This window comes from Lynx rufus, unplaced genomic scaffold, assembly GCF_022079265.1.
Source record: "Lynx rufus isolate CCGP_SWC_20201006 ecotype Redwood Valley unplaced genomic scaffold, mLynRuf1.p SCAF_3, whole genome shotgun sequence".
Classification (NCBI taxonomy): domain Eukaryota; kingdom Metazoa; phylum Chordata; class Mammalia; order Carnivora; family Felidae; genus Lynx; species Lynx rufus.
Window position 1 is genome coordinate 92,214,630 of NW_025814845.1, and position 23,150 is coordinate 92,237,779.

Here is a 23,150-nt window from a genome sequence, read left to right on the forward strand (position 1 = left end):
TCTAGGTCAGTTCAGTTACCTCCCACAAGAGCCAGGTCCCTGGCTCAAATGCCATCCATTCTCTCAGGGTCTAGTTGCAAAGATGCTGGGAATAACTAAAAACATTCCATAAAAGCGAGGCATTTCCAAGAAAAGGGATTCATGTACACTGGGACACCTATCTACATTTGGGACATTTTCACTCCGACATTCATTCTCTTAGGGTGTTCTTTTATGAAACACAATTCTTAACACACAGAAGACTTAAATATACTTTCTGAAGTATAGTTGGTGATGTCTTTCTGATTCATTTTTATTATTCATTTTTGCATTGTTCTACTTTTTCTTGAATTTCTTGTGTTTTAGTATTGTGAGGATTCCAGAAACAGTTTTTTTTTTTCTCTTTTCATCCTATTTTAGTGGTGAGTGAGTCCAAATAAGAAATTCTGATTTGGTATTCTTCATAACATATTTTGCCGAAAATTTACTTCTGTTTTTCTTGAATCCTTTTGCTTGTTTTATGGTCACTACTCTTTGTTCTTTCAATTCTGGAAATTTCATTCCAAAGGAGGACTTTCCTATTTGTAACACAAACATGATTAGACTTTATTTTATTAGCTTTTAGATTCTCAGACTGTGGCCATTAATGCCAGTTGCAAGATTACATGACCATTAGTTACACCCCCAGAATTTTAGGGGTGCATATGCCTACTCTATGCAATGATAAATGTTTTGTTGGGTGTAGCTTCCAATAATTTTTACTTCATTGGCCCTCACTCATTGTCACAAATAATTTGAATTGGGCTGTGAAGAGGAAGAAAGCCTACACAGTTGGCCGGCATGCCCATTACACTGAATTGCTTCCATATGGCCATGGAGCCATCCCTGGCTCTTAAAACAAAAACTCATAATGGAACATTCCGTTCTGTCACACGCACAAACACACATGCGCGCGCACACACACACACACACACACACACACACAGTATATAAAATAGGATCCGGACTCACAGATCCAAAAAAATTGTTATGTTTTCAGCATTTTTCTCCAAAATATATACATATAGCTCTTTCTTAATAAGGTTCTTAGTTGTTTTAATTAAGAAAATTATTATAACACTTTATTTGAAGTTAAGGTGAACATGTACTTGCATTTGACTGGGGATGAGAAAGAACTTGGGACACTTACGTTGTCTTTTTGACTCTGAAAATCAGTTTATTGAATGATTACACAAGTGGAAGTGCATCTACGTTCCTCAGCATTCGGAGCTAAACAAAGGAAGTATGCTTTTCCAATTCTCCATTCTCTGATATGGATCATTTCTCTAAAAGAAATGATGAGAATTGCCATCTTTAAAATTTTGTATAAAATGGAATTCTCTCATATTATAGTAGAATTTCAACACTGAAAGTACTAGTCTGTTCATACACACTCACATCTGAAAAGACATAATATTTTCATTTGCAATAAAATAAAGCAGTTTGCTATTTTTGAAATAAAATTGAGACATTTATATTTGTCTTTATCTTCGTTAATCTGGGGACAGGTGATGTGGCAAGGCTGAATACTGGTTGCCATTTTGTCCTGAAATTTGAATGAAGTAAGACATAAATGTCATTGAATGTAAATCTATAGTAGATGGCCATATATTTATCACTTCAGAAGACTATCTGTGTCCACTATTACTGTATTTTAAAGGAACTAAATTGTAGAAAGGTGAGATTTGTAGGGAGAAGAACAAAATGGCTAAGATGGCTCTACATTTCTCTTAGTAGAAATAGAGTTCAAATTTCATACAGAGGGTCCTTCTCTGTCCTTCTGAGTTAAAATGGAGGATAAGCACTTCTGGCAGCAAATAGTTAAAATTGTACCAGAGCGGTTTGCTTCTTACCTCAGATCTTATAGCACAATGTGCACGTTCCACAGCAACTAAGATGCTAGAAAGACCTCAAAGTAGTGATCCTTCCAGACAAAGATCACAAAACAAAACAAAAATGTGAAAACATGACACTAAATAAATGAAGTAAAACTTGCCAATAGAAAATTATTGGAAGTAGTCATTCCCTCCCTCCATCTTTCCCTCCCTCCCTCAGCACGTGTTTGGATATTCAATTTGTGCCCCCTCATGTTTGCTAGAGATACAAAGATGGGGTTGGAGTGGGGGAGACCAGAGGAAGTAGTGACTGAACTGCTTTCTTTTTTTTAACTCATAGATAATTTTATTTTTTATATCTATTTTTTCCAGCTTCAGTGAAGTATAACTGACAAATAAGATCGTAAAGTGTACAATGTGATGATTTGATATTAGTATACCTTGTGAAAGGGTTCCAGGTTAATTAACATGTTCATGACCTAACATATTTGTTTATTTTCCTTTCTCCCTCTCTCTTTCTTACTTTTTAAAATGAGAACATTTAAGTTCTCCTCGTTTAGCAAATTTCAATTGTATAGTCTAGTGTTATTAACTACATAGTCATCATGTTATATATTAGATGCTCAGAATTTACTCATCTTATAACTGAAGGTTTGTATGCTTTTACCACACTCTCCCTACTTCCCTCACCCCTCAGCCCCTGAAGACCATTTTTGTACTTTCTGTTCCTATGAGTTCAATTAAAAAAAAAAAGTTTCCACATGTAAGTGATACCGTGCAGTATTTATCTTTCTCTCTCTGGTTTATCTCACTTAGCATAGTACCGTCTAGTAACTTTTCTCTAAAAAAAAGGAATTGATGTGATAATCAGGGGTGAGAGGAGATGCAGTGTGCTGTAGGAAAATGAAATAGGACATGCGAGAGCCTAAAAGAAATCCAGGAGCTGAAACACGAAGGGGAAATGTGGTACATATGAAGCTGAGAGAGAAGACCACAGCCTGCAGGACTCTGTGAGCCATGTTAATGATTTTGTTTTAAGATGCTTATCCTAAGCCCAGTATGAGGTAGAGGTGGGAGGTAGAAAAAGATAAGATTTGGATTTTTAAAGATCACCTTGATGCAGTTTGGAGAACTATAAAAGGGGCATCATAATAATAGTACCTCCCTCATAGAGGATATGAGAATTGAATTAGTTAATCCATGTACGGCACTTAGAACAATGCCTGGCATAAGAACTCAGTGACTGTTAGCTGTCATTGAGATATATAGATACACACACACACACACACACACACATATATATATATATATACATATATATATACACACACACATATATATACACATATATATATTTTTTAAGTTTATTTATTTTGAGAGGTGGGGAGGGGCAGAGATGGAGAGAGAGAGAATCGCAAGCAGGCTCTACACACGGAGCCCTCCAGGGGGCCCGAACCCATAAACCGTGAGATCATGACCGCAGCCAAAACCAAGTCAGATGCTCAACCAACTGAGCTATCCAGGCGCCCCTAGCCGTCATTGTTAATAACAGATTCAGTGATAGCTCATTTGTGTCAGAGTGGCCTCTCTGCATGCCCCCACTGCTTGTTCTCAGCACAGTGGAGACAGCAGCAAAGTCAGTTCCTTGACATGTTAACAAGTTGCTACTAAAGGGGTGCCTGGATGGCTCAGTCATCTGTGTCCGACTTCAGCTCAGGTCATGATCTCACCGTCCATGGATTTGAGCCCCTCATCGGACTCTGCTGACAGCTCAAAGCCTGGAGCCTGCTTCTGATTCTGTGCCTTCCTGTCTTTCTGCTGCTGCCCTGCTAGCTGTCTCTTAAAAATAAATAAAATGTTAAAAAATTTTTTCTTTAACTAAGTTGCTACTCAAAATGAAAGCTGCAGCTCCCGTGACTGTTTTTTTTTTTTTTTTTCCCCACATGCTCTTTGGAACACTGTCAATTCAGATGCATGAAATTGCATTATCCTAAACACAGATATCGTAGTCATGTAATAGTTTAAGTAATTCAGTAGCCAGGACATTTAGGATATAGACTGATCACCTAGAGACACGTGCGGCTTTAGATTAACGGATCAAATATGAGAGTTCTCATCTTAGATATTCTGGGTGATGGAAACTGAAATACAACTACCAAAATATGTTTTTAACCAAGTATTATTCTTGAAAATCACTTTCAGAGAGTAATTCCAGTGTGGAAAATTCTAAGTGGAATGACATAAACCAAAAAAGAGTTGTTTACATTTATTTATGGTAAAATAGTAAAAAAGATTTTTGAAGTGTCTGAAATATAGTATGAGTATACCTTAGTTAGAGCAAGGTATCATTGAAGCTAGCATAGAAGTTGAAGATATGGAAAAACAATTTTAAATTGTTTTTTAAAAAAAATCCAATCACCTTGGTTGGTCTGGGTTTATTTTCTTTAAAAATAAAATTCCATTCTATACCTTTTATTTGGGCAGTTACCACTTTTCAGAACTAGTGGTAGTAACTTTATGGGTCATTTTAGCTCTCCACTAAGGATATTTTTGTACCCAATATTTTAATATTATTTTCAATCATATATTTAATATGTATGCAAATTAATAGATTAAATTTTATTTTTAATAGCTTAAAAAATTACTCAGCAAGGAATATCAGGCTGCTTGCAGAGGAAATATACCTAAACCACTGCAAAACCATTTAGAATTATAAGTTATTAAAGGTATTCTAATGAAAGCCAGTAGCAAGAAAAGGATTCTTCTTAGTGATACTGTTCAACATTGTGTTCAAGCCCTAGCCAATGTAATAAAATAAGAATATGAATGGAAAAGGAAAAGACAAAAAATGTTGTATTATAGAATATGATTATTTAGATAACTCAAAAGAATCTGCAAATCAATGAAGATATTTTTACATTAACTAATTCATTAAAATTCTGCCGCCTGCATTTTTCTATCCCATACATCACAGAGTTGTCTTGTATAGTCTTTGGATAAGATTTTCTTCAGCCTAAAAGTTAAAATGAATTATTCTCTTAAAAGTTAATACTAAAACAAAGTAGTAAGTTCCACATCTAAAAATGGTAGATTAGGACTTCATATTCTTTAAAAAAATTTTTTTTTTACATTTATTTATTTTTGAGAGACAGAGAGAGACAGCGTGAGCAGGGGAGGGACAGAGAGAGAGGGAGGCACAGAATCAGAAGCAGGCTCCAGGCTCTGAGCTGTCAGCACAGAGCCTGATGTGGGGCTCAAACCCATGAACCATGAGATCATGATCTGAACCGAAGTCGGACGCTTAACTGACTGAGCCACCCAGGTGCCCCAGGACTTCATATTCTATTTAAAATTGGATTTGTGAAGCACAGGTTAAAGCTTCATTAGAGTGTGTTTGCATGACTGCCTTTATATATTCTGGTCTTTTCAAAGCATTGGGAAGTACTTTTCGTATTTTATTTTTATTTTATTTTATTTTATTTTATTTTATTTTATTTTATTTTATTTTATTTTATTTAAAATGTTTATTTATTTATTTATTTTGAGAGAGAGAGATCAAGCAAACGAGCATGGGTGGGGGAGGAGCAGAGAGAGAGGAAGAGACAGAGAATCCCAAGCAGCGCAGAGCCTGACGCAGGGCTCAATCCCATGACTGTGAGATCCTGACCTGAACCAAAATCAAGAGATGGACACCCAGCTGACTCAAAGTACATATTTTTGGATTTGCAAATAGCAGCCCTTTAAAATTTTGGAATTTTAAGATTTGAAACACATGTGAACCAACAATGTCATGAAAAGACATTTATTAACTCTCTGCCTGAACATAACCTGGTATAGTACTTTAAATCGTAACCCTTTAAAACTTTAACTTTAAATGACATATTGACTTGAAGATATGACGAGCAGGAAACATAAGCAGTTGAGTAACACCTTGACATTAAAATGCAAAACAACAAAGGCACATCTTTTCAGGAGAGCAAGATAAAGACATCACTAAGTAAAGACAAACACAGGAGCTGGGCAAATCCCACTCTGGAATAAGAAAAGAAAGGCAATAAAATGTGTTTAATTAATCCAGGAATACTACATGCAGAGATGGAGACTTCATGAGAGATTCTAGAGTCTAGTGGTCAGGAACCCTACCCTATCACTTTTTATTTGTGTTACCTTGGACTTGTTACTTAAATGGAGTCTTGGTGACTCCATTTCCCCGTCTATAAAATAGGGATACTACTATTTGCTGCACAGGGTAAATGATAAAGATCAAATGGGTTAATACATGTAAAGTATTAGAACAGTACCTGGCACTTAATAAATGTAATATAACTGTTAGCATTTATCTTAATTATTAGAGATAATGGTTTATCTACTCAAATTAGTGAATAAGTAATGAATGGTTTGGAACACTAATTAAATTAAATGGGATTTTAATTAATTAAGCTGTTGTTTTGTCTGATTATCCATTGGAGCTGACAAATTATTATGTTCTGGAGGTAGTGGTAGAGAAAAGATTATACAGAAATTTCATCTTCAGTGATTAGCAATATGGAACGTGTCCTTGGTATGACATAGGTTTGGAACAAAGAACGTGAAGCTGAATGAATAGAAAAAGCACTTGCTACAAACAACAAGACAGAAAAACAACTATATTCACTGAACACATACCATATGCTAAGCACTGATCTACCCACTGGGATGCAATAAAATAGTCTCTTGCTTTATTAACTTTGGGTAGTTAAAACATCCACATTTAAAAACATCACTTTTCTGTGTGTGTTTTCTTTATCTAATAATTAATTTTTCCATTTTCTGTTTTTTTAAATTTCCTATTATTTTAACATAACTTCTGTTTTAATCTATTTATTTAACAAATTTAATTAAATATGATTTAATAAAGGAACAAGCTGTTCTTCATCTCTTATGCACGAAAAACACATTTTGAAGGTTGAAGGTAAAGGATTGCTTACATAGAAAAATCCTTATTTTTTTTTCTGCTTCAACTGTTAAACCAGGCAGATCTCCCTATGTTTTCTTAAGATATTTCAAGTCCCAGCCTCTTACTGTATTACCTTCCATGAGAAGCAGGGAATTTGGGGCAAAACTATTTCATTGCTAATATTTGTCACAATCTTTCAACTTACTGAGAAAATTCTTAAAACAGTATAAATTCTCATAAACGATTTACTAATGTTTTTGTTACCTTCTGATTTTATAGCTAGGAACTGTCTGAGGCCAAGCTACCAGATGCTGTCAGCAATCTCAGATAATATAAGCTTTCTTAAATAGTGTAGTGTTTAACAGCGGGAAAAGAAAGCATTATCGACTGATGGACCACGTTCTAATTTTAGACCTTTTAAGGTACTTCAGTCTAAAGTACGTGGGGCACCTGGGTGGCTCAGTCAGTTGAGCCTCTGACTTTGGCTCAAGTCATGATCTCGCGGCTCATGGGTTCGGGCCCCATGTTGGGCTCTGTGCTGACAGCTCAGAGCCTGCAGCCTGCTTCAGATTCTGTGTCTCCTCTCTCTCTGCCCCCCCCCTCAAAAATAAATAAACATTAAAATAATAATAATAATAAATAAACTATCCGGTGGTGTCTTTACATGATTTAGTAAATAGTCACTTGCCACAGACAAAAGAGAGGTAAGAATTGTGTTCAAGGGCAATGACAATACCTTATGAACACAAACTAGGAGTAATCCTTTTTTGCAGTTAGATCTGTTAAAATATCATCATTGGAGGGCATAATAATCATTATTGTGTGGGTTGGCATGACAATTATTTGGGGCAGGCATGCTCCAGAAAACACATCTGACAGATCAGCCTAGTTAGTTGTTTCTGGGTACATTTTGAAGCCAATACATCCAGGCAGAACTATCAAAATATATTTTTGTTTAAAATTTTTTAGTGGGAGGATGAAGAGTGAATAGAGCATACTTAACATAATTTTATGGGTGAGCTTTGAGGGGTGACCCCTTCCCTCAAAATTATTTGGGTGCCAGTTGTAGCTTCTCTATTTTGAGATCAAGCTCTGCACCCAATTTTTTAAAGCAGATCAAACACTTAAAAGGAAAGTGGTGCTGTAGGTCCCTGTAGGCTGGAATAAGGCTGCCTCTGTCTCAGTAAGGATATGTCACAGTTTTCAGGAGTAGCATGAATCAACCTTGCCGCCTCAGATTCTAATTAGAGTTTATTCTCCTGGGTAAGAACTCTCTCTCCTTTCCATGACAATTCTTCCTGTAACATATATGTACCTAAGAGAGCTGTTCCAAGAAACAGCCTCAGGCACATTTAGACAACCAACTTCTGTGTCTTCTCTGTCCCTTGTATAATTTCAGGATTGTGGATGGCAATCAGCAAGTTTCTGTTTTTTAAAAGTATGACGTTTCCCATCATCTATTACATTTTCCTTATTTCTGTGGCTGCCAAAATCCAAAAGTTCAATTACTGCACCTAGCTCACTCTGGGTTTTGCTTATCTCTGCTAGATCTCTACAGCCAAAGTTGTTTAGGTCTGCTTTTATAGCCTTATCTTGACTATGGATCTATACGTTATCTATAGATGTTTTTATGTTTTTATCTATATATCTATATGTTTTATCTATATATGTGTTTATATATATATATATATATATATATAAATATACACACACAGTGTTTTAAATAACCTTAAATTCTTTGTGAATATGATTTTATTTCAAGATAAAAATTATTTAAAAAGTGCTCCAAAGGACACTAAGTCTGGGCTTGTGACTAAGTGGTTGATGTGGTTCATGAGTTTTTCGACCATTTCATTGACAGTATTCATTCTTTAAGATTATATCTTTGGCAAGTTGTGAATTCGAACTTGTGTTAAGCAGCTTTTAAATACTGGGTATACCACTTGGGGCTGGTTGTTTTAATGGATCTATTTTCTTTCTTGGTCTCAGTACTGCATGGGAACATTGCCTGCTCTAACTCTCCAGCAACTTCTAACAGAGTTTAGAGAAGGGCCCATCAGCACACACTCAAACTCACACTTAGTAAGGGCAGAGTTCTATACTAAGGCTTTTGTTGCCCTTAAACTACTCTGTTTCTCAGACATTGCTGAACCTGTGTATATCCCTTGGTCTTGTTTTAATTTCTATTGGCATAATATGTATAGTATCATCTGAATGAAACTTTGGTTATCCCAAACTGTTCATATTAAATAAGAGGTAACAATAGCATTATAATTCCGACCACTTTTGAGTGACTAAGAAAACTTACAGCGACTATCTTGCAGAGAAAAGGAAACTTTTACTCTGAACATTTTTTTTGAAAATGTTTGAATCCTAATGGAGTGTGTCAGTGTGTTTGTGTCTGCATGCTCTTGACTATATGTTTTAATTTTTAAATTAGAATACGAAGGACTCCAATCATTAAATGGCAAAAAAGATTGACCTTGCCGAAAGAAGCAATAATTTCACTTCATTAGATATTTGGACTTTCTAGATGCATGTTATTAGGCAATTAAAAAAAAAATCCTGTATGATTACCTTCTGTATTTTTTAACAAAGCTCTAGTTGCACCTTTTGACAGGGTTATCAATGTGGCTTTTGAAAAGTTTGTCCAAATGAACCATTCAGTGTTTCGATGTTAGATGTGCTTTTAAAGACTTGGAGCAGCATCGGGGCGCCTGGGTGGCTCAGTCGGTTAAGCATCTGACTTTGGCTCAGGTCACGATCTCGCGGTTCACAAGTTCAAGCTCCACATCAGGCTCTATGCTGGCAACTCAGAGCCTGGACCCTGCTTCAGATTCTGTGTCTCCCTCTTTCTCTGCTTCTGCCCCACTTGTGCTCTGTCTCTCTCTCTCTCTCTCTCTCTCTCTCTCTCTCTCTCTCACTGCCCCTCCCCTGCTCATGCTCTGGCTCTTTTCTCCTTTTCTCTCAAAAATAAAAATAAACATTAAAAATTTTTTTTTAATTAAAAAAAACACTTGGCACAGCATTTTCTCAAAGACAGCGGGTTAGAATTAAGAAACCTTTTCAGTCATCATTAGTTAAATGTCTCCTTTTTTGTATAATATGCAAAACAACTAATAAGAGTTGTAGCTTATGTTGAGTATTTTAATATGGAGAGTAAAAACTCTTTGATCCTGATATATTTAAGCAACTTCAAACCAATAAAATAATAACCATTTGAATGAGTACTAGGGCTTAATTAAAAATAATGATTTCAGGTTTATGGATTTCACTCTATTAGGGCAAAATAAAAGCATCCTCCAGTGATTGTTATTGACTTAATTTTTCTTAACATCATGGACCAATACACAGCAGCCAATAGTTTTGCTTTGGGAGATGACACATTTCCTTTCGCTTCTAAGCTACTGGGTCATTTATGAAGTTGCTCAACAGTACACATTTTTAAAGCAAATGCTATGTATGCCAAGCAAATTACAATACAGATTTCTAAAGGTAATATATAAAGACCTATAAAGATATGGACCCAGTAATTTATGTTGTTCAATAATTTCAACGTTTAGAAAATTTACTTAAAATGTATCAGGGAATTAATCTCCCCCCCCAATTTCACTATTCAAATATTTATTAACTTTATGTTAAAGTTTCATCTGTGATATTGAGACCTTTTCATTACATCTGCAGAGATTAGTGAGGGCACTACATCTGCAAATTTAAGTTTAGTTGTTATCATTAGAATCATTACATGTGGAACATAAAAGCGTTCTTATAGATTCTTATAAAGTTTTATGTGATATAGTGAGAAAGCACTAAATCCAGTGATAAACTTGCCATTTCTATCAGTAGCTTAAATGAAAGTTAGCATTATGCATGCAAAAATAACACTGAATACCTTATTTTGGTTGCTATTCACGCAGAAAAAATTATTTTGAAATCTTATCTCTTGGAAAAGAAAATGTATTTCTTTTATTTTTTCTAATTAAAAAACTTTTCTTTTATGTTTTATTTTATTTTTGAGAGACAGAGAGACAGAGTGTAAATGGGGGAGGGGCAGAGAGAGAGGGAGAAAGAGAATGTGAAGCAGGCTCCAGGCTTCAAGCCATCAGCACAGGGCCTGACGTGGGGCTCGAACTCACGAACTCATGAACTCATGAGATTATGACCTGAGTAGAAGTCAGATGCTTAACCAACAGAGCTACCCAGGCGCCCCAGAGAAAATATATTTCTTTACTGAAAATAACCCACCTATTTTTTTTTTTTTTTTGTAGTTTAACCTTATTCTTAAAGATTGATTTCATACTTTTTCTGCAGATATGTCTCAGGGTCACTGAATGACATTTTTAATATAATAATAGATTTTGCTTTTAATACTTTTGTTTCTGTGGTACGTTTTGTGATATTCCAGATTTCCTGGAAAATGCTTCATTTTAAACTAATGACAGTAAGGCAAATTATATTTTAGTATAGATATCTCTATCAACCAGAATACCTTCAATTGCAAATAAGGAACAACTTACTTCATACTCAGGTGATCAAAAGAGGGACTTTCTTGGCTTTCATGAATATAAAGTTCAAGTAGGTAAGGTAAACTCCAGTAGTATGATGATTTTTTTCAGTTTTTTTTTTTTCTTCTACTGGTGTATTCATAAGGGCCCAGAATGTCTTTTTCTCTTTGCTATGATTTCTGCAAGCTTTATTTTACCGTTGGCCTCCCTTGTGGACCTGATTGGAGCAATACTTTCTCTTGTTTAGAGTCAAAATAAGGGAGCCCTGTCCCAGCTTTCCAAAAGAGAATCCTGAACTTGACTGATTGGACCATTTTACTTCTTTTGCCCAAACTTGACCCAGCTTGTATCCAATAGAATGGAATGTGTTGATTGGCTTAAGTCATCTGATACTCTGCCTAGAGCTTGTAAAGGAGAAGTTCAGCTTCGTTGGAATTAAATGAACTATGTGAGGAAGCATGGATACTTTAAAGAAAAACCAGGATGCTATCAAAAAAGAGAAAGGATACTGGGTAGGCATGAACAAATGCCCACTACTATATCTTGGGCATTCCATGTTAAAAATTAATTTGTTTTTTTCAGTTTTAATATTTTATTTACTTTAAAAAATTTATTTGCTTTTTCTAGGATTATTTAAAAGTTCATTTTACTTTTTATTTTTGGTTTACAAATGCAGTGATATAAACAATATAATTATTCAGTTATAGCTTAACAGTTTAATTAAGTATTTATTCACTTTTGCAAAGTAAAACATGAGATGCATGTTTTCAATATTTTGGAGTTATATGAGAGTAAATTAAAACATCACCAGCCACCTCAACTCTTTGTGGAATGAAGTGGTTGTGAGACACCTGGTACATTTAAATTTTAACCTTGAATAAAGGAGAAATGTACAAATCTATACAAATCTATAATTTTCAGGAACTGAGTAAAATAAAGGTAATGGTAAACTGTTAGCAGCTGTTTATTGGGTGCTTACTGTATACCCATGAGAGTTCTTATTTCTGTGGAGGATTCTAAACAGTTGTCAGACAGGAAGCTGCTTTTAATTATTTTTTTAATGTTTATTTATTTTTGAGAAAGAGAGAGAGAGAGACTGAGCATGAGTAGGGGAGAGGGAGAGAGAAGGAGGGAGAGGGAGACACAGAATCCGAAGCAGGCTCCAGGCTCCAAGCTGTCAGCACAGAGCCCGACACAGGGCTTGAACCCATGAACCGTGAGATCATGACCTAAGCCGAAGTCAGACACTCAACCGACTGAGCCACTCAGGCACCCTGACAGGAAGCTGCTTTTAAAAGACAAATACAGAAGAAGCGAAGACAAACAACAGAAGATAGTATATGACTTGGTACTAAATTGTATGGAGCCAACAATGTATTAGAGGGAAGACTGGAATTGGCCAAACTCTATTAGAAAAATTGACAGAGGTGGGGTACCTGGGTGGCTCAGTTGGTTGAGCATCTGAATTTGACTCAGATCACGATCTCGTGGTCCATGAGTTGAAGCCCCATGTCGGGCTCTGTGCTGACAGCTCAGAGCCTGGAGCCTGCTTTGAATTCTGTGTCTCCTCTCTGCCTTTTCCCTGCTCTCTCTCTGTCTCTGTCTCTGTCTCTCTCAAAAATAAATAAGCATTAAAAAAGAAAAGAAAAGAAAAATTGACAGAGGACTTGAGCCAGGCATTGAAAAGGAGATAAGGGGAAATTCTCCCCTGCAAAGGTACACTTAAACTTGGTGAGTTCAGAAATATTGGTGAGACAAGCTCATCTGGAAAAATGTCAGAATATATATTAAAGGTTTGCTCTTAATATGACTATGAAGCAAGGGTACAAAAAATCTTGATCTTCAGCCGTGGTCTATGAAAACTGACCTTCAATCATGGTTGGTAAATAGTTTACATGTTTTCTTGGTTATGTATCCATGAGGAGCTGAAAGCAGGGATTATGGTAGATCTAGTGTGAATACAGTATTTTCAGTGGTGTTTCTGATTGCTAGCAATACCCAGATATGATAAAATAGTGTCCGTCAAATATACTGCTGAAGCACATGGCAGTATAGTATAGTAGAAAAAGCATGAGCTTTAGAATTAGTTATATGTAGGTTCAAATCCCAGCTCCACATTTTGAATAGTGTGGAACTTAATACCTGTGAATGTCTATTTCTTTGAGTTGTACAGAGATCTATTACTTACTTCACTGGAAAAATCTTTACACCTAAGAGAACACTTGCACATTCTTCATCAAGCAGTTCATGATAATTCCATTACTGTCATTAGGTAGAGCTTCCCTGCTTATCTCTAGCGAATGACTTAGGAGAAAATGGAAGTCAACTAATTCCTCAGTTACTAGATAAAAGCAGGGTGTTCTCTGTGACAATCTGATCTCAGTTGAAGGGAACAGCTGAGGGGAGTGGAAGGAGCACTGGGTTTGGAGTCCTCCGGAGTTCAGACCCTGATTGCGCCATTTGTGAGAATGTCTTTGGGTGAATGGTTGCCAGCTACAGTCTTCTCTGTTAAGTGACCCCAATAGCACAGTTGTGGGGATCAAACAAGATGACATGGTAAATATTCCGTAAAGTAGAACCCCCTTCAAAAGATTTAAAACATTAATCATTTTAATGTCATTTAATAGTTTAGCTATAATCCTTTAAAGAGGACCTTTGGAGAGAAGAAGGTGGTTAAAAATAACCCCTAGTATCTTAACCTTGGTAAAGAACTGCCAAGTTCAAATCACCTTAGAAAATTCATATGGTATTTTAATTAATAAAATTCCTTCTTCACTACCAAGCAAGTGTATAATCGTATCTATTGTTCTTTTGCCCTAACTACACCCCCAGAGTACACAAAATAGTCTTTATTTTTGTGACTACAATTAATACCCATTGTTTTTTTTTTTTTTTAAATCCTTTGCAGCTGTGCATTTACGTTATATTTAGGGAAATAATTTGAATCATCCTGACCTTAAAGCTGGGTGATAATTTGGGGATTCTTCCCAGCCTTGTCTCTCATAATGCTAGTTCAAAGGAAGAAGATGATACATGGTATCTGGAATGGTAGCTAGAGGAGTAATTACATCAGAAGGGGAATTTTACTTTTGCAAGTTCAAACCCAGTGCTATCTATAACCATTTTCATATTCTACTGTTGGAATTGGGTATATAATTTGTTGATTAGTTTTCTAGTGGATATGAAAAGTATATGTAGTACTCTTAGAAAACCGGCAAAAGGCACATGGCATTAGGGGTATTATAAAGCTTTAAAGCTGTAATTTTCAAATTCTCTTAGATTATAGATTGCTCCATTTAAGCAAATATGCACGAGTGACCTACTTCACTCTTTCCTTCTTATAAATGCAAAGACTTAATCTTTTCCAATTGCAAAATACGATAAAGAAGGGTAACACATGACTACCATATTAGTTTGCCTTGTCTTTGTGTTTTGTCAAAGTTATATGAAAATAACTGTCTAGGATATGAATTCCTTTCCTAAAAACAAAGGAATCAGTGTAGAATATGAGTGGTAAGAGGTTGGCAAGGTAAACCATGGTCAGATCATGTATGACCTTGTTGGACATTGTGTCAGCTAGCAATTGCTCATAACAAATTGTCTCCAAACTCAGTGGCTTAAAACAGCAATAAACTCTACGATCATAACACTTTCCGTGGATCAGGAATTTAATAGTGGCTTAGCTATGCGATCATGGCTCAGAGTTTTTCATGAGGTTGTGATGAAAACGTTGACCATCTGAAGGGTTTCCAAGGGCTGGAAGATTCACTACCAAGGTGGTTTTTCACATAGTTGGCAAGTTGGTGCTAGTTGTTGGTGGGAGGTCTCAATTCCTGCTCACCCGCTTCTCTCCACAGGCTGCTGGAATGTCATCGTGACTTGGCAGCTCATTACCTCCAGAGCAGGTGATCCAAAAGAGAGCAAGGCAATAAGCCAGTCACTTTTAAACCCTAGTCTCAAAGTCATACAATATAGTTTCCACCACAATCTGTGCACTGAAAGCAAATTACTAAGTTGGCCCACACTCAAAGAAAGGGGAAATAGGCTTTACCTTTTGAAGGGAGGCATGTCAAAGAATTTGAAGACATATTTTAAGACCCCAACAGGCATAAAAAGGAACTTGGTTTCTTTTTTTGTTGTTGTTTATTTATTTATTTTGTTGTTATTTATTTATTTATTTTGAGAGAGAGAGAGAGAGAGAGAGAGTAGCACAAATGGGGGGTGGGGGCAGAGAAAGAGGAAGAGAGAGAATCCCAAGGAGGCTCTGTACTGTCAGTACAGATTCTCACGAATCATGAGATCATGACCTGAGCCAAAATCAAGATTCGGACACTCAATTGACTAAGCCACCCAGGAGTCTCAGGAACTTGGTTCCTGTTCTACTTTATTTACTCACCCATTTAAATATTTATTGAACATCTGCTCTGTACTGAGAATTGCTTTGGGCATTGAATAAGGCCTCTCAGAGAGGGTGATGCTTATATCAAGGCCTGAAAGATGAGAAGGAGAGGGTAAAGCAAGCATCCCTGCATGAACTGTGTCCATTTACCTTCTATTCTCTCCTTAATCTGTGTAACTGGCCAGTCCACCTGGTGGTGCACTCAGTCTCTGGGTTAAAATTTCCTCAACTATAAAATGATGAGTTTCCTTTCAGCTAGAACATTTTCACCTATGAAAATATGGCAAGTTTTTTAATCATTAAAAATTATTTAATAAGTTTAGCTGCATAAGACCAAGAGTTAAAACAGGTAAAATAACAATGACTAGCATTCAGAGATACACCATTTGAAATTTCCATAATCACTGTCCACTCTTTTAGCTTATGCTTGATCCATGAAATCACCTAAAGTATATCTTTAGCTAGGTAGTGATGTGAATTTCAGTTTTCTTTGTTATCTGTCTGGTTAAGAATTTAAAAATTTTTTTAAACATACATAAATATAAATATATATAAATTTTTTTAAAAAAGAATTTTTAAACCTGTAAAACATTTTTTCAAGATGCATTCTTGCATTGGCTTCTACTCATCTTTGGTAATTTTGCTTACTGTTCTTTTACTATTCACTAGATTTGTTATTAGGCTCGGGGAACAGAATTCCCCAAGTGAAATGTGTACCTACAGCAAACACACTGAGAATTCTCATACAAACACCACATTTCTTGAGAGATGGGGAAAATGAAACCAGAAAAGAATAGCAAATAACATTTTCTTTTCTGTAGATCTACTGTCTTGATTTCATTAAGGCCTCCTAATTTCTTCTCAGATCTATGTGCTGGAGCCAAAAGTACCTTTTTTCATGGTACTAATTGCTCGTTCTTTAGTGATCTCATAGCACTTTTTTTGTGCTTCTTTGGAAATTAGTATGTATTGAGCCAACTATATATATATATATATATATATATATATATATATATATGTATGTATATACTAATTACATATACATATTATATATATATATACATATTAGTATGCATTTGCTCAATAATATGTATTGAGCTACAGATGGTCCTATATATGTGTATTCTGTGAACTCTGTTATATTTTCTGTTCATGAGGACATAAACAATATTATATTCATATTCATTACTCTCAAGACATCTCATCTAAGTGCCTAAGTAACAAACTATGGACTAAACCTGGTGCTATAAAAAGACCCTCTGAATTGAATAGTAACATTGACTCCAGTTAATATTAGAGTAATTTGATATGATCAATCTTTCAAGTCATCCAATTGATGAATCTCCATTTGTGTAAGGAGAGAATAAGGTTATATGTGGTGATAGAATTAAGTCTGAAAAGTTAAGATCTTAAAAATTGCTAATGATGATAGTTCTTAGAATTTTTTTTATTTTGGTCCTTGTCCAAATCATTGATTCTAAATCATTTATTGCTTTGCATACTGACATTATTTGTCTCTGTATAATTGCTTTGAAATGATATACAAATATCAATAGATCTACTTATTTTAAAAATGTTCTGAGAAGCTTCAATAAATCTACATTTGATAGGTAGATACATAAATAGCTCATGTTCATTCAATTTTCCCAGATAATCCAATTACCTAAAGAAATTCTCACCAGCAGCTGAAATCTGATTACTGGGTTGTAGTTATATCACTAATAAAAACAGGAAAACATTTTTTGTAATATTACAAGGGTTTGAATTCTTGAAACAGCATAATTTCTGGATTTAAGAGACTGTTATAACCTCAATAATATGAGAAATATTATTCAATATGATCAATCTTTAAGTAGAATATAAACACATAAATACTAAATTACATTTTAAAATATCAAAATCATATTAATATTCCTAATCTTCATTTCTCAGCTGGATTATTGTAAAAACCTTATTACTACTTTTCCAGACTATACTCTGGCCATTTTCCAATTCATCCTCCTCAATCCTGGTAAATTAATCTTTCTTTTTTTTTAAGTTTATTTATTTTGAGAGAGAGAGAGTGAATGTGCACACGAGCAGGGGAGGGGCAGAGAAAGAAGGGGAGAGAGAATCCCAGGCAGGCTCTTGCAGACTCAGGGCTTGAACTCACGAACTGTGAGATCACGACCTAAGCCAAAATCAAGAGTGGGATGCTTAACCCACTGAGCCACCCAGGTGCCCCAAATGAATCTCTTTAAAATGGAAATGTGATCGTGCCAAACCCCAGCTTAAAACCGTGATTCCCAAGTCTTCCGAATAAAATTCAGACTCCTTAGCATGACACATGGGAACTGATTCCTGCCTGTGTCAGCCTCCTCCTGCTGCTAGCCACATTGAGTTATTTGCAGATCCTTAGATGTTCAGTGTTTTCTCATGGGGTTTCCGCTGTTTGAAGTCCCTTTCCTGCGTCTATGCCTAACTTCAGCTTTCGTGATTCAGTTCAAACCAAATCACTCCCCTTGTCTACCAAAGTGTCACTTCCAGTGACTTCCTTTGGATATGATTTCCTTACCCAGTTTAGTTCTGTGCTCTTCTGTGTTCTCTTTATATCTCTCATGTAAGTTCTTTCTTTCTTTCTTTCTTTCTTTTTTTCTTTCTTTCTTTCTTTCTTTTTTAGAGAAACGAATTCTATATGTGTTCACTGAACTGTAACATAGTAGTTTCCTCACTTGCCCATCTCAGTCTCTGGACTGTGAGCTCCTAATTAACAGCAACTTTGCCTTTCCTCTCTGAATCACTATGCCAAACACAATGCCTGGCAGTAAAGAGTCACCCAACACATTTTTGTTGAATAAATATACATGAGTGGCAATGGAGACGAATAATGTTAAAATATTTAATAACTGGTTGGTAGAGGCACCTACTGGTCACGCTGTTAATTATCATAACAGCTGATAATTTGGTGCTTGTTAGCATCCTCCTAGTATCAGCCCAGGTTGTGGATCTCTTTGACTTTTTTATACCAACAAGAAGAAAATACATATACTTTTATACCTACCTGCAGCCAGACTATTTTAGAAAGGCATGGAGACATAATACATTGGAAAGCACCTGGAAGCATGGACACAGGCCAGTAATCCTGTGTTATTAATCTATTTATATGCAGAGATAAAAGCTTTCCTGTAAAATTCACAGTGCTGCTAAAAGGCTGCAGTGCCCTGTCCCAATTACCCAGAGGCATGTTTCACATTTTTCTGGCGGAGTATTTCTTGTTAAGTAGTATCAGGAAGTTAGGGAAGGATAATTTCCCACGTCTTTAGGACCTGTAGTAAATCTTTATTGCCTTCTTACTTCACATATTTGTAACAGTAAATAGTTCCCTCCCTCCCTCGCCTAGCCAAGATGTTGTTTTGGCTCAGGCTTCCTTCATCTTTTAAATGTACTATCGCAAATACTACAAAATCTGATTAACCCCGTACTTTCATTCGTGTCTTCCACCACCCCAAACCACAGTGGGTGTGGTCCACTCAGTGTTCACCAGAGTGGACGCTCTGAAACGCAGATGTGATCATGGCCCTTCCTGCCCTAAACCATTCATTTGCTCTGCATCACCGATAACAATATTCTTCAGGTAATTTCAAAAATTAAGCTTTTTGGGGCGCCTGGGTGGTGCAGTCGGTTGAGCGTCCGACTTCAGCCAGGTCACGATCTCGTGGTCCGTGAGTTCGAGCCCCGCGTCGGGCTCTGGGCTGACGGCTCAGAGCCTGGAGCCTGTTTCCGATTCTGTGTCTCCCTCTCTCTCTGCCCCTCGCCCGTTCATGCTCTGTCTCTCTCTGTCCCAAAAATAAATAAACGTTGAAAAAAAAATTTAAAAAAAAATTAAGCTTTTTAAAAATTGCAGGTGCTTTGGCTTCACCCATGAAGACTCCAGTTCAGCGGAGACACTTTCACTTCACTTATTAGCTGTGAGATTTTGGCCAAGTTACCCAACTGTCTGGGCCTCAGCTGCCTCAGTTCAGGTGGGGTGAAGAGGGATGCCTGGGTGGCTCAGTTGGTGGAGCATGGGACTCTTGATCTTGAGGTCATGAGTTTGAGCCCTACTTTGGATGTAGAGTTTACTTTAAAAAAAAAAAAGGATATGGCAATACCAATGTTGCAGCAATATTTTAAGTATTAGAGATAGTATTAGGCCATTTAATGTGTCATTCAAACTGAGACACTATTAATTATTACTCCAGGGTACTATACATAAACTTAGACATAAACTTAGACTGTCCCAGACAAACAGACACATACATGATCACAGTAATTAGAGGTGACATCAAAATCATCTCTCATAGTGAATAGCATATAGCAGAAGTTCAATAAATTATTTTTTTGTTATTGTTCTTCATATCTGTATCCCCTATACTGCTGAAAGCCCTTGCATGCTGAGGCGGTGGCACCAGGCACAAATGGGATTCATGATGTACTCTAATCAAGATCCTGAATGTTTGTGACTGCCCTTTCTCCCCTCCCCTATATGCTATATACTGATATTTCCCCCTTTTCTTTCTCTACCACTAACCCACTATTAATACTTGCAGAGCCCAGGGCATGAATGCAAAAGAGGCCCGCTTACAATATACTTTTTTTTTTTAAGTTTATTATTTATTTTGAGAGAGAGAGAGAAAGCATGAGTGGGCAGAGGGGCAGGGAGAGAGGAGAGAGAGAATCGCAAGCATGCTCCGTGCTGTAAGTACAGAGCCCAACTTGGGGCTTGATCTCATGAACCGTGCAATCATGAGCTGAGCTAAAATCAAGAGTCAGATGCTTAACAGACTGAGCCACCCAGGTGCCCCTACAATATACTTTTTAAATTAAAAGCTATATATCAAGTTAACTTTAAATAAGTATCTCCTATCTTCCTATCTTGATAAATATATCCTTATAACAATATGACAGGTCCAAATTTAGACTTCTCAGAAACCTTGGAGTTCCATACAGGATTGTGGCTGGTGGCGGGGTGGGGGCGGGGGTGGTGCTGATTCTAAACCCTGTCCGACAGTGGGTTCCTCTTCTTGGCCCATCCCTGGATCCATCCTCCCCATAGAGCATCACGTGTAAAGGTGTGAACACCCTGACCCGCACCTACTACTCTGACCTTCCCTAGCAAACAGCTCCTGGGGTGTCTATTAGATTCCTGTTGCTGCTGTAACAAATTGCCACAAATTCAGTGACTTAAAATAACACAGATTTGTTATTTTATAATTTTAGAAGTCCGAGATTAGGCTTAGGACTAAAACCAAGGTGCTGCCCCTGCTGGTTCTTTCTGGAGGCTCTAAGTAAAAATCTCTTTGGATCACGTCCCCTTCTTCCATTTTCAAAGCCAGAAGTATGGTGTCTTTTCTCCTCTCTGACGTCCTGCCTCCTTCTTATAAAAACCCTGTGATTATGTTACACCCAGCTGAACAATCCAGGATAATCTCCCCACCTCAAGATCCATAACCTAATCACACCTGTAAAGTTCCTTTTGGCATATAAGGTAACATCTACAACTTCCAGAGATGAGAGTGAGGACATATTTGGGGGCCATTGATTAGAGATCTAATCCAGAGATTAGAGTGAGGACATATTTGGGGGGGTCAGTCTGTCACACGGTGTGCATGGCACAGACCTGTTGGAAAATGAACCCAAAGAAGTCTGAGCAAGCACTGGAACCATGCTGGGGGCTGCTTAGTCAAGGATTATGGGTAACTTCATGCCTAATGTGTGGTCTGGAAGCAGGAGAGCTGCAGGATCAGGATGGGCATGTCCCTTTGGGCCTCTGGATCCCTACCGTGTTCAAATAGAGGAGGCCCCCTCTAAAGCCCGGGACCCAGGGTGGGAGGCTAAGAATGGTACATTTTTTTTCCCTATTGATGTGGCAACCACGGTCTATCTCCCTTTCTCCTGATCTACATCCAAGATTCTGTCAGAGGAAAACATGTAAGCAAAGTGTTTTACTCTATTAAAAGTTCTGTTTCGTCTTTTTTTTTCCTTTGCATCCTGCCTTTTCCTTGTCATGAAAGAGCCCCATTCCACACCCACTCATTGTTTTTAACCACACTCACTGGCTTTCCCTTCCTTTGAATCTCTAATTCCGTCCTTCCGCCACCTCTTCAGTGTTCTTAAAATACCCAAGATTTCACCTGTTTGCTATGTTTTAAAAAAAATATGCTATCCAACTAGCAAGCTATTCCTGCATCCTACAAAATTGTCAATTCGTTCCTTTGACAATATTTCTTAGTTTAAAAATTTCCTCCTCTTTTGAAGTCTGCAGATTTTCTTTTGTAATCAAATTTAAAATTTCTTTTCTTATTCTACTTCCATATTCTGTATTTTTATATTTTGCCAGATCTTGGCCATCTTAAATAATGTTGCCACACTTAAACGATGCATATAGAAGAATTTTTCAAAACAGTTATTTTTTCTCCTTTTATGGTTTTGAAAATCCCTTGTTTTTGCTTATTCTCATTAATGCAAGAATTTTTCATGGGATCAACAACACGTAAGGCTCTGGCATTGTTCTGAGAGAATTGTTAGATTTAAGAGTTTATGTAGTGTCCCATGTTTTCTATTTTTTTACGAAGTCTTTTTTTAATGCCGTGTTACCTATTGCAAAGGATCTGATGAAAAGAAAATTTGCCAATTTAAACTTAATTTTAAACTCAAGCTGTATAATTTCAGTGATTCTTTTAACTGTGATTATGTAATAATGTTATAATATTACCATAGTATATGTTTCATGAAGGCAGATGTCTGTCTTATTTATCAGTGTATCCCAGTGATGTCCCAGCTACCAGTGGCTGGATTTTAGTAAATAACTGAATGCATAAATATGGGAGTTAATGAATGATAGAATTTCAGAATGGCTTTAAAAATAATATGAAGATGTTCAGTATAAACCATATTACTTCAATCAGAATACTGAAATTTAGATTTTTTAAAAAACCTTTTCAATCAGATTTGCAATCACTCCTAGCCTATTCTGGAATGAGTAATAATTTATACCTTTAAAAGTGCTAACTAAACTGCATACATTCAAGATAATGGTGGCCTGTTTGAATAGTTTATGATTTAATAAAGTACAGAAGATAGGGGTCCCTGGGTGGCTCAGTTGGTTCAGCTTCAGACTCTTGATTTTAGCTTAGGTCATGATCTCACCGTTTGTGAGTTTGAGCCTTGTATTAGGCTCTGCACTGACACCGTGGAGCCTGCTTGAGATTCTCTGTCTCCCTGTCTCTCTGCCTCTCTCTCTCTCTCTCTCTCTCTCATAAATAGGTCAATAGACATTTTTTTAAAAAGTATAGGAGAGGGGCATCTGGGTGGCTCAGTCGGTTAAAGGTTTCGGCTTCAGTTCAGGTCGTGATCTCACGGTTGTTGGGTTTGAGCCCCACGTCAGGTGCTGTGCTGACAGCTCGGAGCCTGGAGCCTGCTTTGGATTCTGTGTCTCC

At 36.7% G+C, this 23,150-nt stretch overlaps 1 protein-coding gene across 2 annotated transcripts in view; it reads left to right on the forward strand.

The window, feature by feature from the left end:
• The window catches only part of ANK2 (ankyrin 2), a 243,421-nt gene that overhangs the window by 76,842 nt on the left and 143,429 nt on the right, over window positions 1-23,150 (forward strand). The window lies entirely within an intron of this gene.